Raw genomic sequence first — 24,557 nt, forward strand, 5'->3', positions numbered from 1 at the left:
ACCACCAAAGCTAATCTGTTCCATTTAGCCTGTAATTGAGGGTGTCATTGTGTGTCCTTCAGCTTTCAGGAACAAAAGTTCTTCAAAATTGAACTTGAAAAGTTGCCATGGAGGCTGGCAGTTTGTGTTCACCGGAGGTGGTTGCTAATACACGTTAGATTTGGGGCAATTAACCTTGCTGCCTGCCTACCTGAGTCTACACTCCTACAACATCTGAACCACACTCACCTGTGACTTCCCTCAGAATAGGAAACTACTCTTTAAAGTAACCTATAATATTGCCAGGTCCACCAGGGCTAAGGCATAATTAGTTATCAGTAGTCCCAATTTACAAGTAAATCTCTGCTTTGGCTGTGTGTTAGAACCGCTTGGGTTAAAATAATACTGATGCACAGGTTGCCTCTGAAACTATGAAAATCACTGTTGTACAAGTGTTTCCTAATGGTTCCTCCAGGAGACTGTAACACACAATAAACCTGAAAGTATCCTCTCTCATGGAGGGCACCCTTGCCTGTCTCCCAGCTGTCTTCTAGTAACTGTGTCTGATATTCCTCTGGAAACAACACTCAGCAAAGCATCCTAGAGACTGGTTCTCAACCTCTATCTTGCCATCACCTGTAGAAAGTCCCCAGGTAAGTCAAGGCAACACAAAAGACATCACCAGTCTAGTGAATTATATCCATACTCAGCAGAAACAAATGACTTCCTTTTCACAGGCACCATGGGAGCCTCTGTAGTGCAAGACATCCTATCAGAGCTAATTTGTCACATAACTGCATGCTATCTTGTTTTACCCTGAAAAGCAAGTTCTGACATAGTAGAACACCAAACACGTGGTTGTTTGCTGTTCATGGTCAAAAATGCAGAAACAAATGGTACTTTTCAACTTTCCAGTTAATGGCTGTCAAAAAAAGAAGGGTGAGGGAGCTGAAACAGGTATGTCTTGAGTTATTTCTTCAATGAGCATTAAGAGCAACGATAGGAGGGGACTGGAGAGATGGCTCAGCAGTTAAGAGCACAGGTACTGCTTCTTCCCAAGCACCCAGGTTCAATTCCCATCACTCATATAGAAGCTCACAATTGGCTGTAGCTCCAAGTTCTGACATTCTCATATAGACATACATGAAGGCAAAACACTAATGCATATAAAATGAAAAGAAAGAAAGTAAGTAAGAAAGAGAAAAAGAAAGAAGAAAGAAAAGAAAACTTAAAAAGGAGCCATGGTAGGTTAATTAGTTAAATGATTCGTTAAATGTGAAAAATATTAACATTAAATTACATGTTAATAATAAATAGGACCTCAAGACAAAGCAAACGGGCTCCTAATTCTAAAGATGTTCTTACCAGCTCGTGTAACAGTGGCATAGGAAGCTGAGAGCCGGCACAGTTGTGGGAATAGGGTGGTCTGCAGAAACACTCAGCAGGCCGCTAAGATGATGCACTAGCTGCTTTGCATCCCCTTCTTGGTCAAAAGCAGACCTGGAAAATGCGTCCTCTGCTCTAAGTCTGGGTGTTGCGAATCCTTGGCTTACTAAGCTTAAATTGGGAAGTTGTATCTCCCCTAGCCTTAGTTGTTAGAAAGTAGTTTATTTGGTTCCTCACTGCATAGAGCAGCAATTTTTTTTGGGGGGGGGGTCAGTTGTTTGGTTCTTCTGCTCTCATGGGGAACGATCTGGCTAGCTTTATCAGAGACCAATCATGTTGGTAAAATAGGCTAAAATGTCACTTTACTTCTTGGTCTTTGCCCCATAAACTCAACCCAGTTTACTTTTGAAAAAAAATTCAGAATAATCTTACTCAACATTATCCCAAATAACTGACCAACTTTTCTCAAAATTGTTGAGTTTACCTCCTCCTCCCCCCAAAACGATAATAAAAAAACAAAACAAAAACAAACAAATAAACAAACAAAAACTGTCACAGCCAAAGGAGCCTAGGAAAAGATAGCAACCAAATGAGATAGCCTGCCCTGTTTATGGACTTGGTGACTAATGTCTTGTCTAGGCTGACAAGGGTAACTAGGCCAAGTGTCTCTTTGCCGGTAGCAGCCTATCCTGGGCTTGTTCTCATGGTAGAGTCAAAGTTTGAAGAAAGAAAACAGAATTGCAGGAAATCCCTTGAGGTCTAGAGTCAGAACATTCTCAGTGTCGTTGCACCACATTCGGTTTATCAAAACAAGTCACAACTCCACTTCTTGATGGACAGCATTGCAAAGTCACATGGCAGAGAGCCAAGGTAAACTCGCAGATGAATTAAATCTCCCTCCCTGACTAACAGAAAAGGAATTAAAGCCAAGGGGCTTACGGGTTCTCCTGTGATTATGCAGGGCTATTCCCACCACACTCGTACACTGTCCACATTGATATTCTGCCCTCACCCTCTCCCCCTTTAAGAGTTATCTCTTGTAAGACACAAAGTATAGTGATTCTCTGTGGGGCAGGGGGCTGCACAGACAGCCTGGTCTCCAGTTGAGCAAAGGTCTGGAACCCCGGGGACCCGATGGGTGGTGATTTCCACCTACATGGGACAGAAGGTGTTCAATCATGTCTCGTAGACCCCTGGCTCCTGTCTAAGTTACCAACCCCACAGTCCCCACAGGAGAGGCGTGTGGCTATCAGTGATGTAGGAGCAGCAGCAGGCTTTTCCACGTGCAAATAAAGTTTCCCCCAAACTCTCAGTCCAAGCCAATGAGAGGTACCTGCTGTCGAACCCCGAGTCACCCCAAAACTGTATATAAATCCTATCCAGGGAATATCCACAGGACCCTAGGTTCCCCCACACTCCTCACTGGATAGTTGGCTTCTCGTCAGCCCAGCCCAACTCCACTCAGTGCAGAGCGGCTTGGAGTTACTGAATGACCTGGAAGGCATGGCAGAGACTTCATCTCCCTGCCCGCACTCGCTTCCCTTCGCCGGAACCCCTCGCACCAGGCCTGGCCAGAGATCTTGGTGGAAAACCTCTGGTACCCAGGCCCACAATTCTCATATCCCTCTGCCACGGTTAAGGAGGACGTTGTCTAAACTTGCTACTTTACAGAAGAAGATCGGTTAGTCTTATTCTCAGTTCCCCACCAAATACAGAAAACAGGGCAGGTGTAGGTTCTGTCTACGCAGAGCAAGGAGTTTAGCATTTACATGGTATGGAATGGACTTGAACTGAAAGACTCACAACATGAGGACTCCCCCACGTTCTGACTCAGGAGAGGCGACACCCCAAAATCATCCACAAGAAACGGTCTTGCTGCAAATTGCAAGAGGATTTTTATTCAAGAGCGCTCTTGGGGCCCACGGGCATACACCACGCAGGGGTAGAGGACTGTGGCGCCCCGAGTCACTGGGTTAGGGGGTATTTAAAGGAAGAAACTACAACTCAAGGAGGTGGGAAGGGTGTTGTTGGAAAATACCAAAAATACCAGTTAAGAGTTACAAGGAAGTACAAAGTCACAAGTGTCACAAGGAATGGTAATTGTTAACTCTCAAGACAGTTTCTAAGAGCCCCTAACAATCTAAGAGCCCCTAACAGTAGCACCTTTGCATAGCGGGTTCCCGAAATGGTCAGGGTGGGTCAGGGTGACTTTCTTTGAATGAATACTCCTTGAACCAAGGAAGTGGGTGGGTGGAGGGATGTCGCTATCTGTTTTATGATTAGCATACCTTGGAGCACTGAGTCACAAAGGCCACATTCCCAAACCTGGGCCTAAAGGCCTAGAATTTTGTTTTTATTACTCTTTCAGAACCAATCAGAACCATCTTATTCCTCCTCTGGGCTCAGTTTCCGTCTCCGTGCGCTGTGGCATGGAGATGCTGGTTTGTATATCGGAGACAGTTGTCTCTCTATGTGGAGAGTGCAATCCTTACCTTTTGATGGGGCTCTCTGCCTTCCCTGACTTCACTCTCTTCTCCCTGCTTCTGACCGGGTTCTCCTAGACCGTTCAGTGTGGTATCCTTTTCTTGTCTTTGTTTCATGAGGAACTATGGAATGGTCTTGGTCAAATCTAAATAACAGGTGGAGAAAATATAGAATTAGGAGAAAAGAAGTGAGAGAAAGATAAGACAAGGACACACACACACAAAAAAAATCCTTGTATGTACCATGTCTACAGAAAGAGCTGGTACAGAGAAAAACTGAGCCTCGGAGCATAAAAATACCTACATGTTATGCAAACTGGGAGAGGAAGTGTTTTTAATAAAGGCAATGTTGAGTTATTAGAGTAATTCTTATTTGTTCTACCAGTTGCACAGTGAAATCATATTTATCATTTTATTGCTTTTCATTACTTACATTGTAGGGTCTTTTGAAGTAACATTTTAGCAAGCCAACATCCCAGAGAATTTATCTGGGGCAAGTTTAGTTAAGTGTCATCACCTTCCCTGAGGGATGGAGAGAGGAGGGGAGAGGAAGAGAGGGGAGGGCGGGGGAGAAGAAATACAACAACAGAACCATCTTAAACCTAACCTCCATCCTTTATATAGATATCATTATCTTATTTGTTTTCTTCACTTATAGCCTTTTCAGGTTCTAAGAATCATTTGGAGTACTGTATTACATTTGATTGGTATGTCTTTGTCTTCACCTTTGGGATGTGATAGTTTTCCTCACTGTCCTTTTTGGGGATGACCTCAACCATTTTGAGGAAAGCTGGTCATGTGTCATGGACAGTGTTTTAAAGTTGAGTTTGGTGTTTTCTGTTTTATTTTTTTTTTCAAATTTAGACTAGGTTATGATTTCATGGAGAAGTATTTTCTCAGCATTCATAATACTGCAACACTTTAATAAAGTTCCTGATGTTATAGTGACCCCCAAACCTAAAATTATTTTCACTTCTAGTTGATAACTGTAATTTCCCTACTGTTATGAATTGTAATGTAAATATCTGTGTTTTCTGGTAGTTGTCGTTGATCCCTGTGAAAGGATCATTCAACCCCAAATGGGTTGAGACACACCCAGGCTGAGAACTGCTATTATTGAAGACTCCAAGGGATAAAGTTAAATTTTGGCACATCATTTCAAGGATACTTACAAACAACCTGACACCCCTATGATGCTAAACTAACCGAATCATCTTGTCATGTAGGATTTGCTGGGTTTCTCCAATATAAATTTAATATTTTCTCCCTTCCCATACAATGTTCTCTGGAATGCAGTTGATTACCACAGCCCATACTCAAAGGGAGAAGGCTTCAGTCCTTTGCACAAGAAATAATTTCATTTACTGGAATGATATTTGAAAAGTGAAAGTGGAAATAATTCTTCAAAAGACTACCAAGATGAATAGCCTAAGGGGTTAGGAACTTTTCATAACATAAACCTGGAAAATGGACATATTGATGGGTTGAAATGAAAATGTGGGAGGCTGGGTGATGGTAAAAGTAGAGAGTGAACATTTGTTTTCAGAAATTAATCTCTGTTCTTACTAATAAACACCAGACAGAGATGCCTACTGCGAATGCTGCAGATGTTTTCTGGACCACACACTGAGAAACTCGTACTATATCTTTGAGGGAAGTTGCAGTCCAGATGTACATTTGTCTTCATAGCATCCAAAGCTTCAGTCCTAACTCCCCTAACCAAGTGCTGGTCCACAGAAGAACCCCAACACATTTGAGCTGCATCAGTAAACCCTATTATTTCTTTGAACCTTCAAAGAACAGTCTGGTTGATGGTGACATCTTTGCATCCTTTGACAGACTAAGTCTTTGTAAATTTTTTATTGCATGGTTGTTGCTTTACATTTCTACTGAACCCCCTTGTGAGTCTCATTCTATTTTATTGGATTTTTTTTTACTTATGTATAAGCCCTAATTATTCTTATGAATGTTTCCACCAAAGAAAGAAGGATCATCCTCCACTCTGTTCCTGTTATCTATTGACAATTTTGTAGTTGCTATTTTTAACAGGTACACTTGTGTCAATGGCAAAATGTCACTCATTTATGCTCGGTAGTTTAGCCTACTGGGAGAGAGTAAATGTAGGTAGGGTCTATTTGTCATAAAAGAAATATATGCTTCCACCAAAGAGATTATCTCAATATTTATGGGAAGCATAAGCATTTCTGAAAAGAAAAGTATAGCAAAAAAAAAAAAAAAAAAAAAAAAAAAGCAAGGCACATAGTAAATAAGTCCTCTGCTGGGAATTGCCAGGGTTCAGGGCATGTACTGCCGCTCTATCCGAGGAGACCATTTAAATTAACAGTCTGGCATGCTTCCATAGAGATTCTTGGCTGGGAGACAGACTCTGGACACAAAACAGGTGTCCATTTCCACTATTCCTGGGCACAAAATCTAATTTCTAGCACAAGCTGTGACAGCATGAGATGCTGAAAATGAACGGAGCTTCATTTTGTTCCAGAAGTTCTCTGTGTTCTGATAAGACAGGGAAAAAATACATTTGTTAAGAAGTTTTAGTGATAAACTTGAGACATGCAAATATTCTTAGGGATTCAGATCATTACTATTAAATAATATCCAAGTGACATTGGGGTGATAAATGCAGCCCCATCACCACCCCTTTCTTCTGACTTATTAAAATGATATTAGTTTCTGAGATTTTCTAACCTGCATATGTCATTATTAATGGAGGCAAAACCAAAATATTTGGCATCTGCCATCTTCTTGAGCAGAGAGAGACTTCCTCTCTGCTTTGTTCTAACTAGCTTCTGAGGCCATTTCTTATTGAAAAGAAGGTTTGTCCAGATTAACCCTCACTTCAGATCTTGCCTGGAAGCTGCTGGCAATCTAGGTCCATGCCTCAAGGAAGCTCCAAATGACGAATTCCTGGGCTCTGCCCTGAGCTGTATAGGGTTTGGTTATAAAGGGAGGGTTGGGTGATTGGAAAGGTGGCTAAGAGATTGAGAGCACACACTGCTTATGCAGAGGACTTGAGTTCTATTCTCATTACCCTTATCAGCTGCCCCACAGCTGCCTATAACACTAGCTTCAGAGTACCAAATGCCTCTGACCACCAAGAGCACTGACACTCATGTGCTCAGATACACACAAGCACACACACATATATCACACACATGCACACCCCCATGTGCGCACGCGCACACACACACTGTTTTTAATAATAAAATAAATATTTAAAAAGACCTTAGGCCAGTGATAAGCTTCTGTTTCAAACTGTACCCCTAACATTAGGAAAAATAAGAGTTGTAAAGTGAGAATTATAAAATACTTTATTTCAATAACAAAAGTGTTACGTGGAGTTGGGTGTGAGCCATGGGATGAAACCATCCTTAGGGAGGAAATGAAAGTCTATTGCAAAGCCAGAAGCAATAAGATTCCGAGCCAGGAAGTACATTTTGGAACCAAATGCGGCACCTCCCCAAGTGGTATGGATGGCAATGCTTAGTGAAACTAGTGACCCCCTAGTCCTGAAAAGAACAGATTGCCAGCGAATAAAAATGTCTTCATTTGGTCCATATCCAGGGTAGTGCTCTGCTTCAGTGTGGACTGTACATGGCACATTTGTTTTAGTCAGACTCCCTAACCTATTTATGTGTCTCCACTTGGTATTTATAACTACTGTGACCTTCAGTGAAAAGAACAAGCAGACGATAACTAAATACAATTATAATTTTGGAGCTAGAAAAATGACTTGGCTGTTAAATGCACATGCTGCCCCTGTAGAAGACCAGAGATAGTTCCCAGCACCATGTTAGATGGTTCACAAAACAGCTACAGTAACTCCAACTCCAGGGAATTCAGTGTCATCTTCTGGCCTGCACACCTACCTGCACACATATATAGATATGTGTGCATGTAGATATGTGCACACACATGCACACATACATTTGTTTTGTTTTGTTTTGTTTTGTTTTGTTTTGTTTTGTTTTTATTTGTTTTCTGAGACAAGGTTTCTACACAACAAAGAGTCCCCCAAACCTATATAACAAGTGTTAGTTTTCAGGATGCATATACATACATATACATATACATATACATATACATATACATATACATATACATATACACACACACACACACACACACACACACACACACACACACACGTATATATATCCTTGATTTTACCTCACCAGAAAGAGACTATAATGTCTCCTGACAAAGGGCACAGATACAGGAATTGGGCAAAAGTGTTAGAGTAGAGAATGCCCTAATATGACTGCCTTACTCAATATCACATTAATTAATTCAGTTTCATTTTGGTGAGTGATCAATTGCTTCTGTTTCAGATGTTTAAAGATTATATCTCTTACCTCTACATGGCTCTCACACATGATCTTCCCTTCCAATGTGGGGAAGGAGCATGGAGAGGTTTTTCACTCTTCCCCCATGTCATATTTTGGTTAGTGCCCAATAACTTTAAGTTCAGATACTCCTCTCTTCAACTGGTAACATTCTAATCTTAGTCTATCTACTATTAGATGTCTTGTGCAATACACAGTCTGCCCTTGACGAATTAACTGTCCTTCTCTCTGGATCTTAGTGGTGAAATTTCTCCTTTGGAACATGTTAATGAGTCCCATTCTACTTCAGCTTCAATAGTCTTCTTTACAATCTTCTACCACTAAATCACTACAGACTTCAAACTGAGGGGTCCCTTGATGGAGTCACAAGTCAGCTTTCTTACATACTACCTCTTCAGAAGATCCAGAGTCCTCTATGAAGCATACATACTAATAGAACAGATTAGGATTTCTTGCTGCTCAGCTACATTGTGCTATGTTTCCATGTACCTTCTATTGGGGTCTTTTCTTCTTGGCGTGGGACTCTCCTGATCTTACCATCCTTGCAGGAATGATAATATTATAAAGAGAGACTCTGATGCTTTATTCCCTTTGGCTATCAGAAAATTTTAAAAATTGACCCCAAAATATTGAAATTTTACTTGGAATCTCATGCTGGGAGAAGAAAAAGGCTGAAGTCTGATGCCAGTCAGAGGAAGAACTTGTCTCCTAGAAGAGGTTTCACAAAGTTCTGACAGTTTGTCAGATCATCTTTCAGGAGAGACTGGATCCTAGATAAAGATGGAGAGATGGCAGCAGGAATCACATCTTGGCCTTGGTTTCCCTCTTCTTAACCTAAAATTTGGGATCCTGAAGACAAACTTGGGGCTCACTGCATCTCTTTATTTATTCTTCTAACCAATATGGCAACATTGAATAAATGTCCTTTCTCTGTTTTTTATTATAGCTTGCCTCTTTCATTGCTATATTAAGAGCAAGTGGCTAAGCCTCACTTGCTAGAGAAACCAGAGCCCAAATTTGACCCTAAAAGCTCTGATAACACTAATAGCATTGACATTTTTCTAATATTTCCTGGTAAGAGTGAAGAAGTTTATTTCGTCATTCCTCCAAAAGTAGATAACTTGCTTCTCTATTACATTATCTTGCTTCCTTCGGGCTGTAGGAGCATAAACCCTGGCTCACATGGACTAAGCAAGAAGGACCAATATTAAATCACAAAGTACAGAGTCTGGCATTGGGCCTGGTTGATTCAAGGGCTTGGCAATGTCAAGTTGAGCGATGATGCCTTTCTGTTGTTTCACTCTGAAAACCATACTCCTGGCTTCATTCCAAAGCCAGTCTCCCTCATGATTCGAGGTAGACTGTAAATAACAGGGGAAGCTGCTTCCTCCATCTCAAGAGAACAGATAAAACTCTCCCCATGACCTTGAATTCAAAGGCTTTCCCTTTGTCTCACTTGAGTCAACTGAGAACAAATGAAAGCAAACAGAGGAATTGTAAATATTGATTGCTACCAATTGCCACATAGAAAGTCGGAATCATCTCACCAGCTTAGAATAATCCTCTCTCTGTAACTAAAAGTTCAACTTCTCAGTTTCATGAACTATGTAGATAAGAGTGCCTGGAAGATACTCATCCTACCAATTAAGAGGGAGACAACTAAGGAAGCTTGCTCAATTATGTTCCCTAAGCCATGTATCCCAAGGTTTGCTCTATTCTCCAGAGAGAACCGCATCTGACCCATTTACCTTCAGGGTCTCCTCCTCCTCTCTCCCTTTAGGTGGTAGGGAACTTGCTGCTCCTTTGGCTCTTGAAACTTCACCACTAACAGATGCTAAATTATTTCTGCTCTGGTTTGTGAAACCCTAGATTCAGAACATACACATTGATCTTAATAGATAAAGGAAAACTTAAGCATTTAAAGTCCAGGTTTCTTCATTAATAAAAATTAGTCTTCTAAACGCTTTGCTTAAATTGACTTAAATTCTCTTTTAATTCAACACGCAATGTTTGTAAAGGGAATCCCCAGCATCCTTGCAAAGACATGCATACTGGGATCCAAATGAGTGGACCCTGTGATGAAGTAAGATAAACAGGGGTATTAGAAAGTCAGAGTGTACTGGAAAGTACAGCAAAAACAATAAAATAAAATTCTTCCTCCTAGGTTTTCCCTCCAGATGTGAAGAATTAGAATCAAACTTTGATAACAACAACTCTACCCATAGGCCAATCTAGAGGTCTCCCCTACTTATTCTCCACCTCATCATTATATTGGCCTCCTTCTTAGCAATTATGATGACTTAGAGCTATGTGTTTATAATTATGTACATGTATTCGTTTGCTACTGTCTTAGTTAGGGTTTGCTACTGTCTTAGTTACTGCTGTGAACAGACACCATGACCAAGGCAAGTCTTATAAAAAACAACATTTAATTGGGGTTGGCTTATAGGTTCAAAGGTTTAGTCCATTATCATCAAGGTGGGAGCATGGCACTATCCACATAGGTATGGTGCAGGCAGAGCTGAGAGTTCTACATCTTCATCCAAAGGCTGCTAGTGGAAGACTGACTTCCAGGCAATTAGGGTGAGGGTCTTACGCCCACACCCACAGTGACACATCTACTCCAACCAGGTCACACCTATTCCAACAAGGCCACACCTCCAAACGGTGCCACTCACTGGTCCAAGAATATACAAACCATCACAGCTACGTTTTTGACTATTTTCTGCACTGTAAAATAAAATCTATGGGGGAAAATACTTCAAATATATTATTCATTGTTTAAGCCTAACCTCTAACAAAGAATGAGACACAAATAGGCTTTAAATAGTTATAGTTAGAGGGATGAGTTAGTGAATGAATTTTCTCTTTTTAAACACATTCATGGGTAAGTAAATTCAGATCCAGTCTATTAGATGATTCTCAGAACAATGCTACTTACTCTATGAGATGATAATGATGGTACTATTCCATGACAGCCATGAGAAGCAACTTGCACGAAGACACACAGCAAGTGTTAAACATGCATTTTAAAATTCATGTCAGCTGTCTCAAGTTCTCTGCTCTCCTGTTCTAACCACTGTTTTGAAAATCTCCAAGTTGTGATGCACTTCAATAAGCAGAGATTTGATAAAGTCCTCTCTAGCCAAAGAAAAGAGAGCAATCAACGTCAGAGGTTGAAGGGCAACAGGAAGCACATGGGGACAATCCAGTGCTATGTTCTGGAAGTACTCCCAAGTATCTAACCTTCCAAACTGCTTAGAGATGTGCGAATTTCCATAGTGCCAGACTTCTTTGGTCTTTGTCAGCATGCAGAAAACACTACTACTACCTCTACCAATGCCCAGACATTCTCTGCATAATAAAAGTCTGGCTGGAGGACACAGTACTGGAATCACAAGGTAAGAGTAATTGTATTTAGCCTTTGCATTCTTGGAATGTTTCCAGAGCCTGAGTTATGTGGGAGCAAGGCCAGAACAGAGCTTGGGGCATCTCCTGCAGTAAAAGGAAAAACCCCAAGCCCTGCAGAGCTGCTCTGCTCTGAGCTCAGGCATTGGAGGGCAGGTGCCGGAGCCTGGGTATCTAACCAAAAGCTGGAGGGAGTCTGACAAGAAGATAAGTGATGCTGGCATATTGTTCCCTTGGAAAATCCAAGTCCAATGCCAGAGCCCCAAGGCAGCTGTGATGTTCCCAGAGCTATATGGTTCATTCCTGCTTGAAAACATCTCCTCAACATGAAGTAGGGTCAGTGTGATCTCAGAACAACCATTTTGAGGGCTGAAAGCAATGAACAGTTTTGTTCTCACTCATTCCTAATTAAACTTTACAAGACGAGCTGGGCTGTGCGTTTGTTTCCTAGGATTTCAGGAACAAGGCACTACAAACTAGATGGCTTTTAACTATGTAAATTGATTGTTTCAGTTCTGGAGGGTAGAAGTTTGAGATGAAGAGATTAGAAGAATTTCTTCTGTCTCTGTATAGTATTTTTCTTTGTCAGTCACTAGCTCCTAGTGGTGGCTGTTGATCATGTTGCATTCATGGGACTTTACCAACTTCATACTAAGCTCTGCCTCAATCACCACAAAATCTCTTCCTCTTGGCCAATATTATCATAAGGGACTTTCTCTTTTTATAAGTACAATGACAGATTAGGTCTGCACACTAATGACTTCATCTTCACTTGACTATATTGCAAGAACCCTATTTACAAAGGAAGACATAAGTACCAGGTGTTAGAGCTTCCACACATCTTTGGGGGAGCATAATTCAAAACATAACAAGACATGATTCGTGTGTCTGTTTTTTGGAGGAAGAATGTGAAGATCAGAGAAACCAAAGGGGTCCTGTAACACCAGTATGGTGGAACGGTTGCCATGGTGGCTCCCATCACTCAATGACTATTCATACCAATCCTTTAGAAGTGCCTTTCCACTTCCTTCCAATCTTTTCTCCACAAGTGCATGCTTCATCTGTGCCCATTGCACATTATGAACCAGAACCTGGATAATGATATCAACAGTCTTATCTATCATTTGTTGACAGTTCAGAAGGCCAGCTTTGTAATCTTGTTCAGCCCTGTGCCATCCTTTCTTAATCAGAAGACTATCCCACTGCTAATGAGTTCCATCTGCTCCTGTTTTGAAGGGCAAAACTGGAAAGTCTAATGGAGAAATGCTGAGGAAAAAAAAAAAGATGGGCAAGATTAAAACAAGAAGAACCAAAAATCAAGAAACACCAGTGGTTAGGGAGTCAATAGATGGAAAAAGAATTGAGAATTGGGACGTTCTATGAAGACCATCTGGTCTAATGCATAATCCAAGAACATAATGGAAGTATTTACATCCTGTATATGGGTGAAGAGCCTAGACATTAGACTCATTTAGATAAATTATGATTCTCTTTTATCCTATAAAATATTTAGTGAAATAAAACAGTTCTAAAATTAACTTCTTTCTTTTAACTTTCTGGTACTGTGGCAGGCAAATTTAAAATAGTATAAATAACTTGCATGACATTTCTGTTGAACAGTATCACAGGACAGCAAACAATCAATTAGATTGAGTTTTCTCCCCAGACTGACTGATGATTTTGGACATTTCATTTACTAATGGCATATTCTAAGCTTGGGATAAGAAAGAACTCGAATCAAAGATGAGCACATGAGCAAATCGTGTAAAAGAGTCCATTACAAATAGTTCTTCTGATAGAAAGAAAGAAGTAATAAATAACAGAATAATTGTCCAGGGACAAGGTTGGCTTCCTCAGGCAGGAAGGCAGGCAGAGAAACACCTAAGATAATGAAACATTGAAGTTACGACTACAATGGTAAAGGTAAATTATATTGTAAATGTATAGATGAGAGAAAGAGTGAAGGTCTTAGGGCAAGCACTATAGTCCCTTGGACAGTTATTAGATGGGGATGGGGTAGGGTATCCTCAGGATATCTATACCCTAAAAAGGAGTTGAGATATACAGATTTGGGGAAATTCAACATAGCATTCTCAAGCAATCATTTATGCTTTTCAAAACTCAAGTTTTTGTTTGATAAGAAATGGAAGTGTGCAGTTTCAACTTGTTCATATCTAGGCTGGTAGAACCGTTTGTCCACCTGACAGCCAACCCTAATAGAAATCAGCTTATCTCATGGTCATCCTAAATAACAAAACAAAACAAACCACAGTCACAGGGGAAATAGTAGTACCTAACTACTAAAGCGATACGTTTGCCCATACATTTGGTCTTTAAATCCAACTAACTACCTTGGAAATGTTCTCAGAGTCTCCTCTTTGCCTCTCTTCATCTTTAACTCACTCACAAAGCCCAACCTGCCATCATCGTGTACTAGTGAGTTCTGGCTTCAGTGTTTGGCCCCTTTGTCCCAAGGCCTCTCTCAAGCATCAGTTCCAAATGCCCTAGATTCCAGAAAGGAGGTATATTCCACACACTATATGAATGGATTGATAGCCATTTTCTTTAACCTGCCTCAAACCTACACAAGTTACTGCCCATTGTAAATGTCTCCCATTAGATTCTCATTGCTTCTCAGCACTGGTCTTGACCAATATGAAAACATAACTCTAACTCAACTTTATCCTCCACAAAATCAATGTTTACATGTGGTCATTAGTCAGACTAGTTCTCTGTTTTTGGATTTACAGCTCTAGCTCTCTTTCATCTACTTTTTAGGCAGGTGCCCTTCAGCAAGTTTTCAGTCTCTCTGGGACTCAGTTTCGGCAACCAAATTGTGTGTGTGTGTGTGTGTGTGTGTGTGTGTGTGTGTGTGTGTGTGTGTGTGTTTATGTGTGTACCTAATAATCCAGCTTCTTTTTAAAAAATAAGCCACTGAGCATGCACATAGATGGCAGATATGCAATCAATAAGTGATCATTTTCATTGCATTTGCTATTTGGAAGCTGCTTCCATCTCACCCTTTTATAGAGCATAGCACAGGTCTCCTAAGGATTTGAGCTATCTTGTCATCCTTCCTCCCAAACCTCCCTAAATTATACCAACCAACATTAGATGCTGTGATTGTTTCATAGCCAATTTCTTTTCTGCTTTTCTTTTTGACCCAGCCAATTTGTCCTCATTCCAGTTTTCTCAACAAGCCCGTATCAGATCTGACCCTTCTTTTATTTCTGCAAGGTCTTTTTTTTTTTCTTTCCAACTGTTCCAACTTGTTTCTTCAGTTGTCCTATTCCAGAGAGGCCTCTATAATTTTTATTAGCATAAATATATGAAAAAAAGCAGTTTATCATATTTGACTTTTCTTCCCTTTGTGTTGAAATTCATGCTGTGGTAGATAACAACATCCATTCTGCACATTGATAATTGATTTAAGTTGGAGCAGAGGACAAAGGTGACACATTCTTCAGAACCTTTAAAAGCTTTCAACATTCCTCATAATTAATTTGGTTTAGAAAGGAGGAATTTATTTCATTTATTCCCAATTCTCTGTTTCTAAATTTTGAACATGTATATGAGCATATCATAATATGTGGATGAATATAATAAAATTAACTTACTGAAAGTCATAGTACTAATTTTAACAATATCAGTTATCAGTAGTCTAACAACTTAAAACATGTTTTCCTCATTTTTATTTCAATACAACATATACACTGGAAAGCCAAAAGACAATACAATTTGGTGAATTTCCACAAACTAAAACTGTTCATGTGACCAACTGAAATGTTGAGATATTTTTCTTCCTTAAGATATATTTATATTATTTTTAATATTTATGTGCATGTGTCTATGTCTGCACAAGTGCATCCTCATGTGTCTGGGTGCACACAGAGATAGGAAGAAGGTGTCAGATTTCCTGGAGTGGAGTTGTGGGTAATTGCAAACCACCTTGGTGCTTGGAACCAAACTCCAGTCATATGGAAGAGCGCGAAGTACTCTTAACCACTAAGCCATTTCTCCAGCCCCTGAGATTTTATCTTATTGTTGTCTTCAAAATGGACTCTTGGGAAATACCTGCATATATGTATTTCTTGTTATTAACGTTATGTAGGCATGAGATTTCTCTGCAACTAAATTATACATTCTACATGATCTGACAATAGAAGCATAATTAACATATTTTACCACTACAGAATTCTGAATTTATATTCAAGTTGAATTTATTCAACAATAATGTATGACAATCTTTGCTCTATATGTTTAAAAGAAAAAACTTTTGACATCACTTACTTTTCCCTCTAAGTATTCTTACTGGCATCATTAGCAAACTCTTTTCTTCTTAATCTACTCCCCTACCTCCTTATTCCCATGGCTTTAAACAACAACTGTAAACTAAAGATTTGTTTGTCAGGACCTCTGGTCCTCTTTCTATCTGGTTGTACAAGCCACTGGGCTGAGCTCTCAAGTTACTTGAGATGTGGAAGTTTTTTCCTTTAGGAACTTCCAGGCAACAGTTGTGCTAGACCCAGAAAGTTAAAAAGAACCATATTGTTTCTTATATACAGAATCTATATTAAATGGGGACATATGGATTATTTGGGGAAAGAAAGGGAGCAGTGGAAGAGGAACTATAGAAAGAAATAAAAGTGAATATGACAAATTGCATTGTATACATGTATGAAAATGTCATAGTTTTATACAACCAACATACATTGATTTTTAAAACTCAAGGAAATAGAATGAGAGCTGACTTTGACAAGAGCACATTCGATGTGGACCACCTACCCACTCGCTGGGTGACAAGATAAGAAAGAGAGGCATCTCACCCACAGCACTAGTATCCGTTGCTAACTTTCTGAGTTATATAATAATATAGCGTGTCATTTTATTTCAAAGACAAACAGCCTACATCAGAGGAAGGTGAACTGACTGGGTTCCTCACAGTCCTGGTATTGCTCTTAGGACTAGGAAAGGCAAAACTCTATCTGGCACTTAGTGATGCCATCTGGACTAGTTTTTAGAACTCTCTCTCTCTCTCTCTCTGTGTGTGTGTGTGTGTGTGTGTGTGTGTGTCTGTCTGTCTGTCTGTCTGTCTGTCTGTGTATTAAATCCTCTGGCTCTCTTCCAAGAATATGGGAGAAGTTTGTTTCCTGGTGTCCTAAAACAAGAGACCACATTGATAATTCAGATCACAATAGGAACTTTTCTTTTCTTTAACTCTTTCCCAACACTGGCAATCATAGAATCCCAAATTAGAGTCTCCTAAAGCTTAAGTCACTAAAGAGTATGCTGGGGGGAAAAAGCTCTCTTGATCTACATTTGGTACAAAGAAGGACAAACTTTCATTTTGTTAAGACATCAGGATCATGAATGTGAGGAGCTGAGGTGGCCCTGAGTAAATGTGTAAGGAATGGATGAAGTCCCAAGTGAATATGTATTGTTGACATACATAGAGCCATGTCAAAGACAGCAGTGTGCCTCAGACTCACAGGAACTGGCAATGCCTTCTTCTAGGTGCTGCTCAGAGGCAGTGGTAAGTTATTCCTCTAGTCTAAGTATGAGTGTTTCCTAATGTTCAAAAGTGTGTGCAAAACCTAGCAACTGTGGCTTCCTTCTCCAGGATGACTTCAGCTTGAGACTATTCACCTACAGAAACCTCTTACTGAGACTGGCTAACTCCTTCTTCTCCTGCTGTACAAAATACACACTGAGTTTCCCAATTGTTGCATAGTAGATGCTGTTCCATCTGAGTGAGCACAGCCCAACCATCCCTAGATTTTTTTGTATGTGCGTCTGTGTGTCTTTTCTTCTTTCATTTCCTTGTTAGATCTCTAGAACAAAGCCATACCTGATGTGGAACATGAAGAACTATGTGAGTATAGTCTAACCTAATCATTTCTAATCAATGCATCATCTAAATCCAGGTCATCTGACACCAAGTGGAAACAATGGACTCTGCAACTGTCTCACACACACACACACACACACACACACACACACACGCCTGTGTGCCAAGCATTAAAAGTAGGGAATCAGGCTCAACAAAGACAACTCTAGGCAAGACTTCCTACAGATAAAACAAAACAAACCCCCAGAAAACTGTGAGTAACTTTCTAGCACAAATAGCATAAGACCATATCTAAGACCTGCCTTAAACTTTAGCCATTCTCTACCTTCACTGAATGATAAATACATACATACATACATACATGAGATTGTAGTCTATACTCAGATGTCCGTTCTATAAGAATGTTAACATTGCTGTCCTTCTTTCTAGCTATACCACTAAAATAATTTTTTCAAGAACAAATAAACTTCTGAGATTAACCTCAGTTGGCTGTATCACTTGTGCCTCATGTGAATTCTAACCACAGGGAACTCAAGGCAGCCTGTGCTGTGGAGAGACAGAAAAAGGAAAGAAAGAAACAAATGAGTGAGGGAGGGAAGAACGTGAGAGAGAAGAAGAAAGACGCACAACACAGAGGCAGAGGTGAAAGATGGGCTGGTTCTAAAAAAGAAAAGAAACTCACAAATTTAAGTCCAAAAGAATAATCAAAAATCTATTGAAAAGTAGGGCCACCTCCTGTAGCCAGGCAGGACTTCCAGAGAAATGGGGGACATCCACAAAACCTTCAATCCAAAACTTGTTCTTCCTGCAAGATTACAAGATGTGCAGGGATAAAGATGGAGTAGAGACAGAGAGAATAGCCAACCAATGAATGCCCCAAACTAAGACGCATCCCATGTGAGAGAGCTAACTCAAGACACTATTAATGGTCCTCTGCAATGCTTACAGTACAGGATCGGATCATGGTGTACCTATCTCTTGAGAGACTTCATTTAACATCAGATGAAGGCAGATGCAGAGACCCACAGCCAAACATCAAGAGGAACAAAGGGAATCTAGTGAAAGAGTCGGGGATAGGACTGAGCAAGCTGGAAGTGTCAAGAACACCACAAGACCCACAGAATCAACTAACATGTGCCCATTGGAACTCTCAGAGACTGAATCACCAACCAGGGAGCTTGCTGGAGCTGGACCTAGGTTCTCTACACATTTGTAACAAATGTGCAGCCTTGTTCTTCATGTGAGACCCCTTACAGGTAGAGCAGGGACTGTCTCTATCTCTGTTTGCTGCCACTGGATCCCCTTCTCCCTACCTGGACTTCATGGTTGAGCTTCAGTGAAAAATATGTGCCTAGTCCTGCTGGGACTAGTTGTCCTAGGGCTGGGTGGTGCCTAGGGGGCCTCCTCTTCTCTGAGAAGAAAGGGAGAGGGCAATGGGGGGGAGAGATTTATAAGGGTGGGACTAGGATGAGAGGGAGGGCTATAATGGGGATGTAAAGTGAATAAAAAATAAATTATTGGGAAAAAAGAAAGTTGAATGGAAATACTTGTTTTCTTTATCTGTATTGAAAACATTTAAGCCAAATATTTTGCACAAAGCTGCAATGTGATTAAATTTAACTTGGTGGTTACTAATGGGAAGGGTGAGGAAATTAGAGTGAAAGGCCTACAGTTATACCTTTATGATATTTTTTAACCCCAGTTTTAGATGATTTGACAAAGTCACTTCCTTTGTCTGAAAAATAATCTCCTCATCTGCAATAAGAGAATAGTGGAGTTGACTGTAGATTCTGATAGAGAAGATGGGATAGAGAGGAAGCTATAAGACAACAAAAGCACCTAGGGAAGGGTTTGTCATAAGCAGAGAGCACTAAATGTTTCGTCTTTTCTCCATGGTACCCATGTTACTCTCCCTAAGGCATCTTAAAATGAGTTGTATGCTGGCAAGCCTGACCTCTAATTCTGCCAGGTCTTGATGCTCTGAGCCAAGATTTCTACTCCCCTATCTCAGTTAACATCCATAGAACTTCCCTATGACTATGTAAGGGAAACTGAGACTTAAAATGGTTTTTAAATCATCCCCCACTCCTCCCAAAATCTTCTACTTATATACTACTTTGATAAGGTAGGGCTTCCAATCACCTTGGAATTCAATGAAATACAGGCTTCACTTGGTCTGACTCAGCAACTTATGTGTGGAACAAGTGGACTGTTCATCTGATGTGACTTGGCTTCAGCAGAGCCCACTCAAGCAACCAGAGTAACCCATGTTTTGACAAAGCTCTTTAATCTATGACCAAAGAGCAATGAGAGAACAGCAGGAAGTAGAGTCATCTCTGCCTGCCTTATTAATAGAATGATGCTTGTGAGCCAGATATCTGACCTTCCAGATCCTGATGCCAGGAAATTACTTCAGTCCAATGCCTTAAACGCCTGCAGTCCTAAAGTAGCAAGATGGTTTTAGTAGAAATGCTGCCTCCAACTGTCATACTACCTGGGAAAGATGACCGATAGCCAGCCAGTCAGGGTCTACCAATGATATATAGATGCTTCAAACCCTGTACTAGTTAAAAGAGAAGGCGATGAAGATGCAGAATTCATCAGGGCAGATGACAATTTCACTGGATACTTCAACCCAGCCACAAATGCAGGGAAACATGGACCTTGGCAGCAGCAACAGCAGCAGCAGCACCTGGAGATCATTTCAAGTTGTGAACTCTTGGATTCTACCCCAAATCTTGCAATTCAGAATTTGCAAGGCATTCCTTCATCAGAAACTGTAAGGAAACTGGACCACTGGGAAAGCATCCTTAGCCAGATTTACTACACTAAATGAGTCAACATGATAAGAGATAGTTCATCTAACGGAAGTAGTCCAGATCTGTTTGAAGCTTGAGGCCAGAAGTCATACTTTCTAATTATATACACCGATGTCTCCATTTTATGCCTAAGATATTATGGTCTTAATTTCTATAACTTAGTAGCAAACTACCCCCTGCACTCACAGCATGTCACAAGCTTGTTAACACCACATAGTCCTTAACTCTGCTGTTAACCCCTCTTTTCTTGTCACCTAAGATATATTCATTATCCAACTTCTAAATTATCACTATGCTTAACAGCATGGCCACAAATCATAGAGCCACAAAGTCCAGGAGATAATACCTTATGAGCCACTGTCCAGAGGTTGGGACAAACATAATTTGTTATTTATATACTGTGTATCTAGACTGCTGGGTTCTATCTAGAAGTTTACCTGTTCAGTTTAGACTTAAATATGAGCTTATCCCAAATCCAGAATCTCTTGCTCACCATGGATAGCTCTGATGATAACTCATCCATACACATTTGAAATGGCTCTAAAATATGTGCCATGTGAAGGAAACACTGTTGCCTAGAGTTAGATGGATACGCAGCAGGGTTCCTCTGCTTTGGCTCCCTTGCTAGCACAATAAACCAACTAGACTATTCCAGAGTCGTGTTGTTGTTTTGTTTTGTGTATGTGTTTTTATTTGTTGGTTGGTTTGGTTTGGTTTGGTTTGGTTTGGTTTGGTTTGGTTTTGAAGCAAGACTTTCTAGGACAAACACATTTTCAGGTCCCTAGCTCAAGCAGACTGTGACCCTAGCATATGGAGATTAAGAGGGGAAAATAAAAGGATAACTGTATCAGAAATACATTGGCTGGACCCTGTGGATGGGAAGGAAGGTAGTCTAACTAAAGACAGTGATTTGTGTCACAAATAAAAATAAGGGCCTATGTGTCTGTAGAAAAGAGCTGGACTGCAGAGACAGGCAGTAAGCTCTAAGTATAGAGAGAAACTTTCTCAGAAATATACAGAAGAGTGACTGAGAAGGACACCCAGCATCGATCTGCAGCCTTTACAAGTCTCAGAAATGCCCCCTCTCTCACAATTTAAGGACTTGGCAAGTGTGCGAAATCCGTTTATTCCATTGTTTTAAAGTACCCTGACACTAGGCAGTGGTGGCACACACCTTTAATCCCAGCACTTGGGAGGCAGAGGCAGGCAGATTTCTGAGTTCAAGGCCAGCCTGGTCTACAGAGTGAGTTTCAGGACAGCCAGGGCTACCCAGAGAAACCCTGTCTTGAAAAAAGAAAAAAAAAAGTACCCTGACAACACAGCAAGAAATCACTAGATCTTGAATATAACTGATTATCTATTTTTTGCAAAAGAACAACAGAAGGCTAGATCATCAGAGTTGTAAAGGGAAATGAGTTGTGTGGATGGAAAGTCCCAGGAAAAAAGGACAGGAGGTGTTTCTTGTCCAATGACTTATCTGTAGTTCACCAAACATGTCAAAATCATAGATATACCTGGGAATAAATTTTTAATAATCATCATTCAAGGCCCACAATAAAATTGTGATTTCTAAAAATAGTCCACAAACCACAATGCACCATTTAGTTGTAGCAAAGTAGTTTCTAATGCTTAGTGTACAGGTCAGCGGCATTAAATCCACCCACATTCTCTTGTACCAATCAGCAGTGTTCTTCCCCAGAAACCTTGTCATCTTACAGAGCAAACATCCCACGCCCATTAAAACATTCTCCCTGATTCCCCTTCTCTTTCCAGATACCATTCCACGTTCTGTCCTCTAGATCCTGTGAGTAGGTGGCTCATACAGTATTTGTTCTCTTGTCACTGTGCCTAGCAGTTGGTCCTCAAGTTCCCTCCTTGTTGTCCACATGTTATAACATTTTTCTTTTTAGGACTGAAACACACACACTGTATTTATGGACTGCATTTGTCTATCAATGGACAGTGGATTGCTTCTGTCTATTGTGAAAGTTGCTATGCAGACAGACACACAATAATTTCTTTATGAATTAAATTTTGATATATACTCAAACATGGAATTGCATGGCCTGTTTTTAAATTTTTTAAATCCCTTTTTAAAAACCACCAATGGGAGAAGAGGCCCTTGGTCCTGTGAAAGTACAAGGAAATGCCAGGGCCAGAGAGTGGGAGTGAGTAGGTTGGTGAGTGGGGGAGATGGGATAGGGTGTTTTCAGAGGGGAAACTAGGAAAGGGGATAACATTTGAAATGTAAATAAAGAAAATATCTAATAAAAAAAGTTAAAAAACATAAAAATCACTATTGTTCTCGTTGTAACTATACCATTTTCTACTTTCACCATCAGCACGGGGCTCTAGAAACAGCCAATCCTTGCCCATATATGTTTATTTTCTCTTTTGCTGTGCTTTGTTTCTGTTACCCATTCAATGGAATTCAGTTGTTAACTCACAGTTTAGTATGAGGTACTCTTAATCCCTCCTAGATAAAAGTGCCTAAAAATAAGCTAGAAAAATGACTTTGAAACTTATCAGGGTAAATGCATCTGGGAATATGAAAATAAATGTGTGTATGTACAATGATTGTTAAACTCAAGGACATAAGTTAGACTTTTGAAAGCAACCTTCAATAAGAAAATGCGATACTGAGTTTCTTTATGTACCACGATCAGTCCAGAACTTTGGAAGGGTCATCAATATTCTGTACTATCTGATACAGCATGTATAGTAGGAAGATTTCTGTACCAGTTCCTGCTCTACTGTCAATCAGCTGTGTAGTGTAAGATCTCTATGTAGTAAAGTATTTATTACTAGTACATATACCTCAAGGAATTTTCATCAGAATAAACCAAAGACTATGTCATGACAATGCTTTGAAGCTTGGACAAAACTGTATAAATGAATGCTTTTAGTGTTTGTGGGTTTTTGTTTGGTTTGGTTTGGTTTGGTTTGGTTTGGTGGGGGGGGGTTGTTTATTTATATACTTTATTCTTTGGCTTAGCCTACAAAGCTTCTGTGGGGGGGACTTAAAATGAGTTCCATTGACATATGGAGCTCTCAGGGGCTTGTGTGGGACTCGGGGAAATGTCCAGATTAGACTGCAGGGGACCACTATTTTGCCATTTCAATCCATCTGCTATGGAAGTTGAGAGGCCAACAAAGACGAAAGAAAAAAAAAAGAGGCACCCAATAAAGAGACCTCTGAAAACTGGTGAGAGGAGTACAGGATTCCATAGACCCAAAGCCAGCAAGGCAGAAAATATACTGGAAATGGCCAAGAGGTTATTGATGCAAGCTTCTGTAATCGAGAGTGAAGATTGCTTAGCTAGAACCTGTTAGAACACAAAGCTTAACTGAAGTATCAGTGGAATTGTACCAGATAAGCTGATTCCCTTCCCAGATATAACCTGAATCATTCACTTCATCCTGTACCAATCTGATCTCTACCCTGATTCCTAGCACTCAACATCAGTATTGATTTAAAAGTTAATTGGTCCCTTTCAAAACTACTGGTTCATATTGTTCCGCTATGGCTTTTAGTAAGTATACTTTGAGTATTGTTTGCTTTCATTCTTGTTCAGGTACTAGGAATCCATCTTAGTTATACTTTATGTTAGTAGTTGCAGGGATGAAGGCATGGTTCCACTTGTTGCATTCAGCATCCATGGACATCCCTTTAGTCTTTTAGAGACCACTACTCAGGAATAGTCAGATCCTTGGCACACAGATCCTTCTACACAGAGAACTTCAGGATGAACCAGTATGAAGCAGAGTCAGGCTTTATTAAAATAGAAAAATGCCCAGGGAAAGAACAAAACAGCAGAAAACATGGGTTTGAGGCTCTCAGAGAAGAGTCATAATTAGCTAAAAGACTACATATTAAATGTAGATTTTATTCCATCTGCACCTGGAGCTGACCTTGTGCCACAGCTCTCCAAACCCAAATCCCGAAGGGAGAGAGCCAAGTCTGCTCAAATACCTGGCCCAAGAGAGACCCACCCAGAGCTCTCAAGATACAGGAACCAAGGAGAAGCCTAGGACAGGATCCTTCCCATTTCCATCTGCGCCCAGAGCTGATCCTGTGCCATAGCTCTCCATACCTAAATCCCACTGGGAGAGAGCTGGTCTCTCAAGAGTGCTGGCATGCCTTAGAGCACAGGTGAGACCACTAATTCTGCTCAAATCCCTGGCCCCAGAGGGACCCTCCCAGAGCCATCAGGACACAGGAACCAAGGAACAACTGGGGACAGGATCTTTCCGGTTTTTGTCTATGCCC

The 24,557-nt window shown here is 40.4% G+C and overlaps 1 long non-coding RNA gene across 2 annotated transcripts in view; it reads right to left on the reverse strand.

The window, feature by feature from the left end:
• Positions 1-24,557, reverse strand: part of Gm32659 — a 186,579-nt gene that overhangs the window by 152,431 nt on the left and 9,591 nt on the right. For both annotated transcript variants that reach the window (XR_375013.3, XR_375014.4), the window contains exon 2: positions 3,858-3,994. This is a non-coding gene — a long non-coding RNA (predicted gene, 32659). The remainder of the gene's footprint in view (positions 1-3,857; positions 3,995-24,557) is intronic.

This window comes from Mus musculus, chromosome 2 (assembly GCF_000001635.26).
Source record: "Mus musculus strain C57BL/6J chromosome 2, GRCm38.p6 C57BL/6J".
In the NCBI taxonomy this organism is placed as follows: Eukaryota; Metazoa; Chordata; class Mammalia; order Rodentia; family Muridae; genus Mus; species Mus musculus.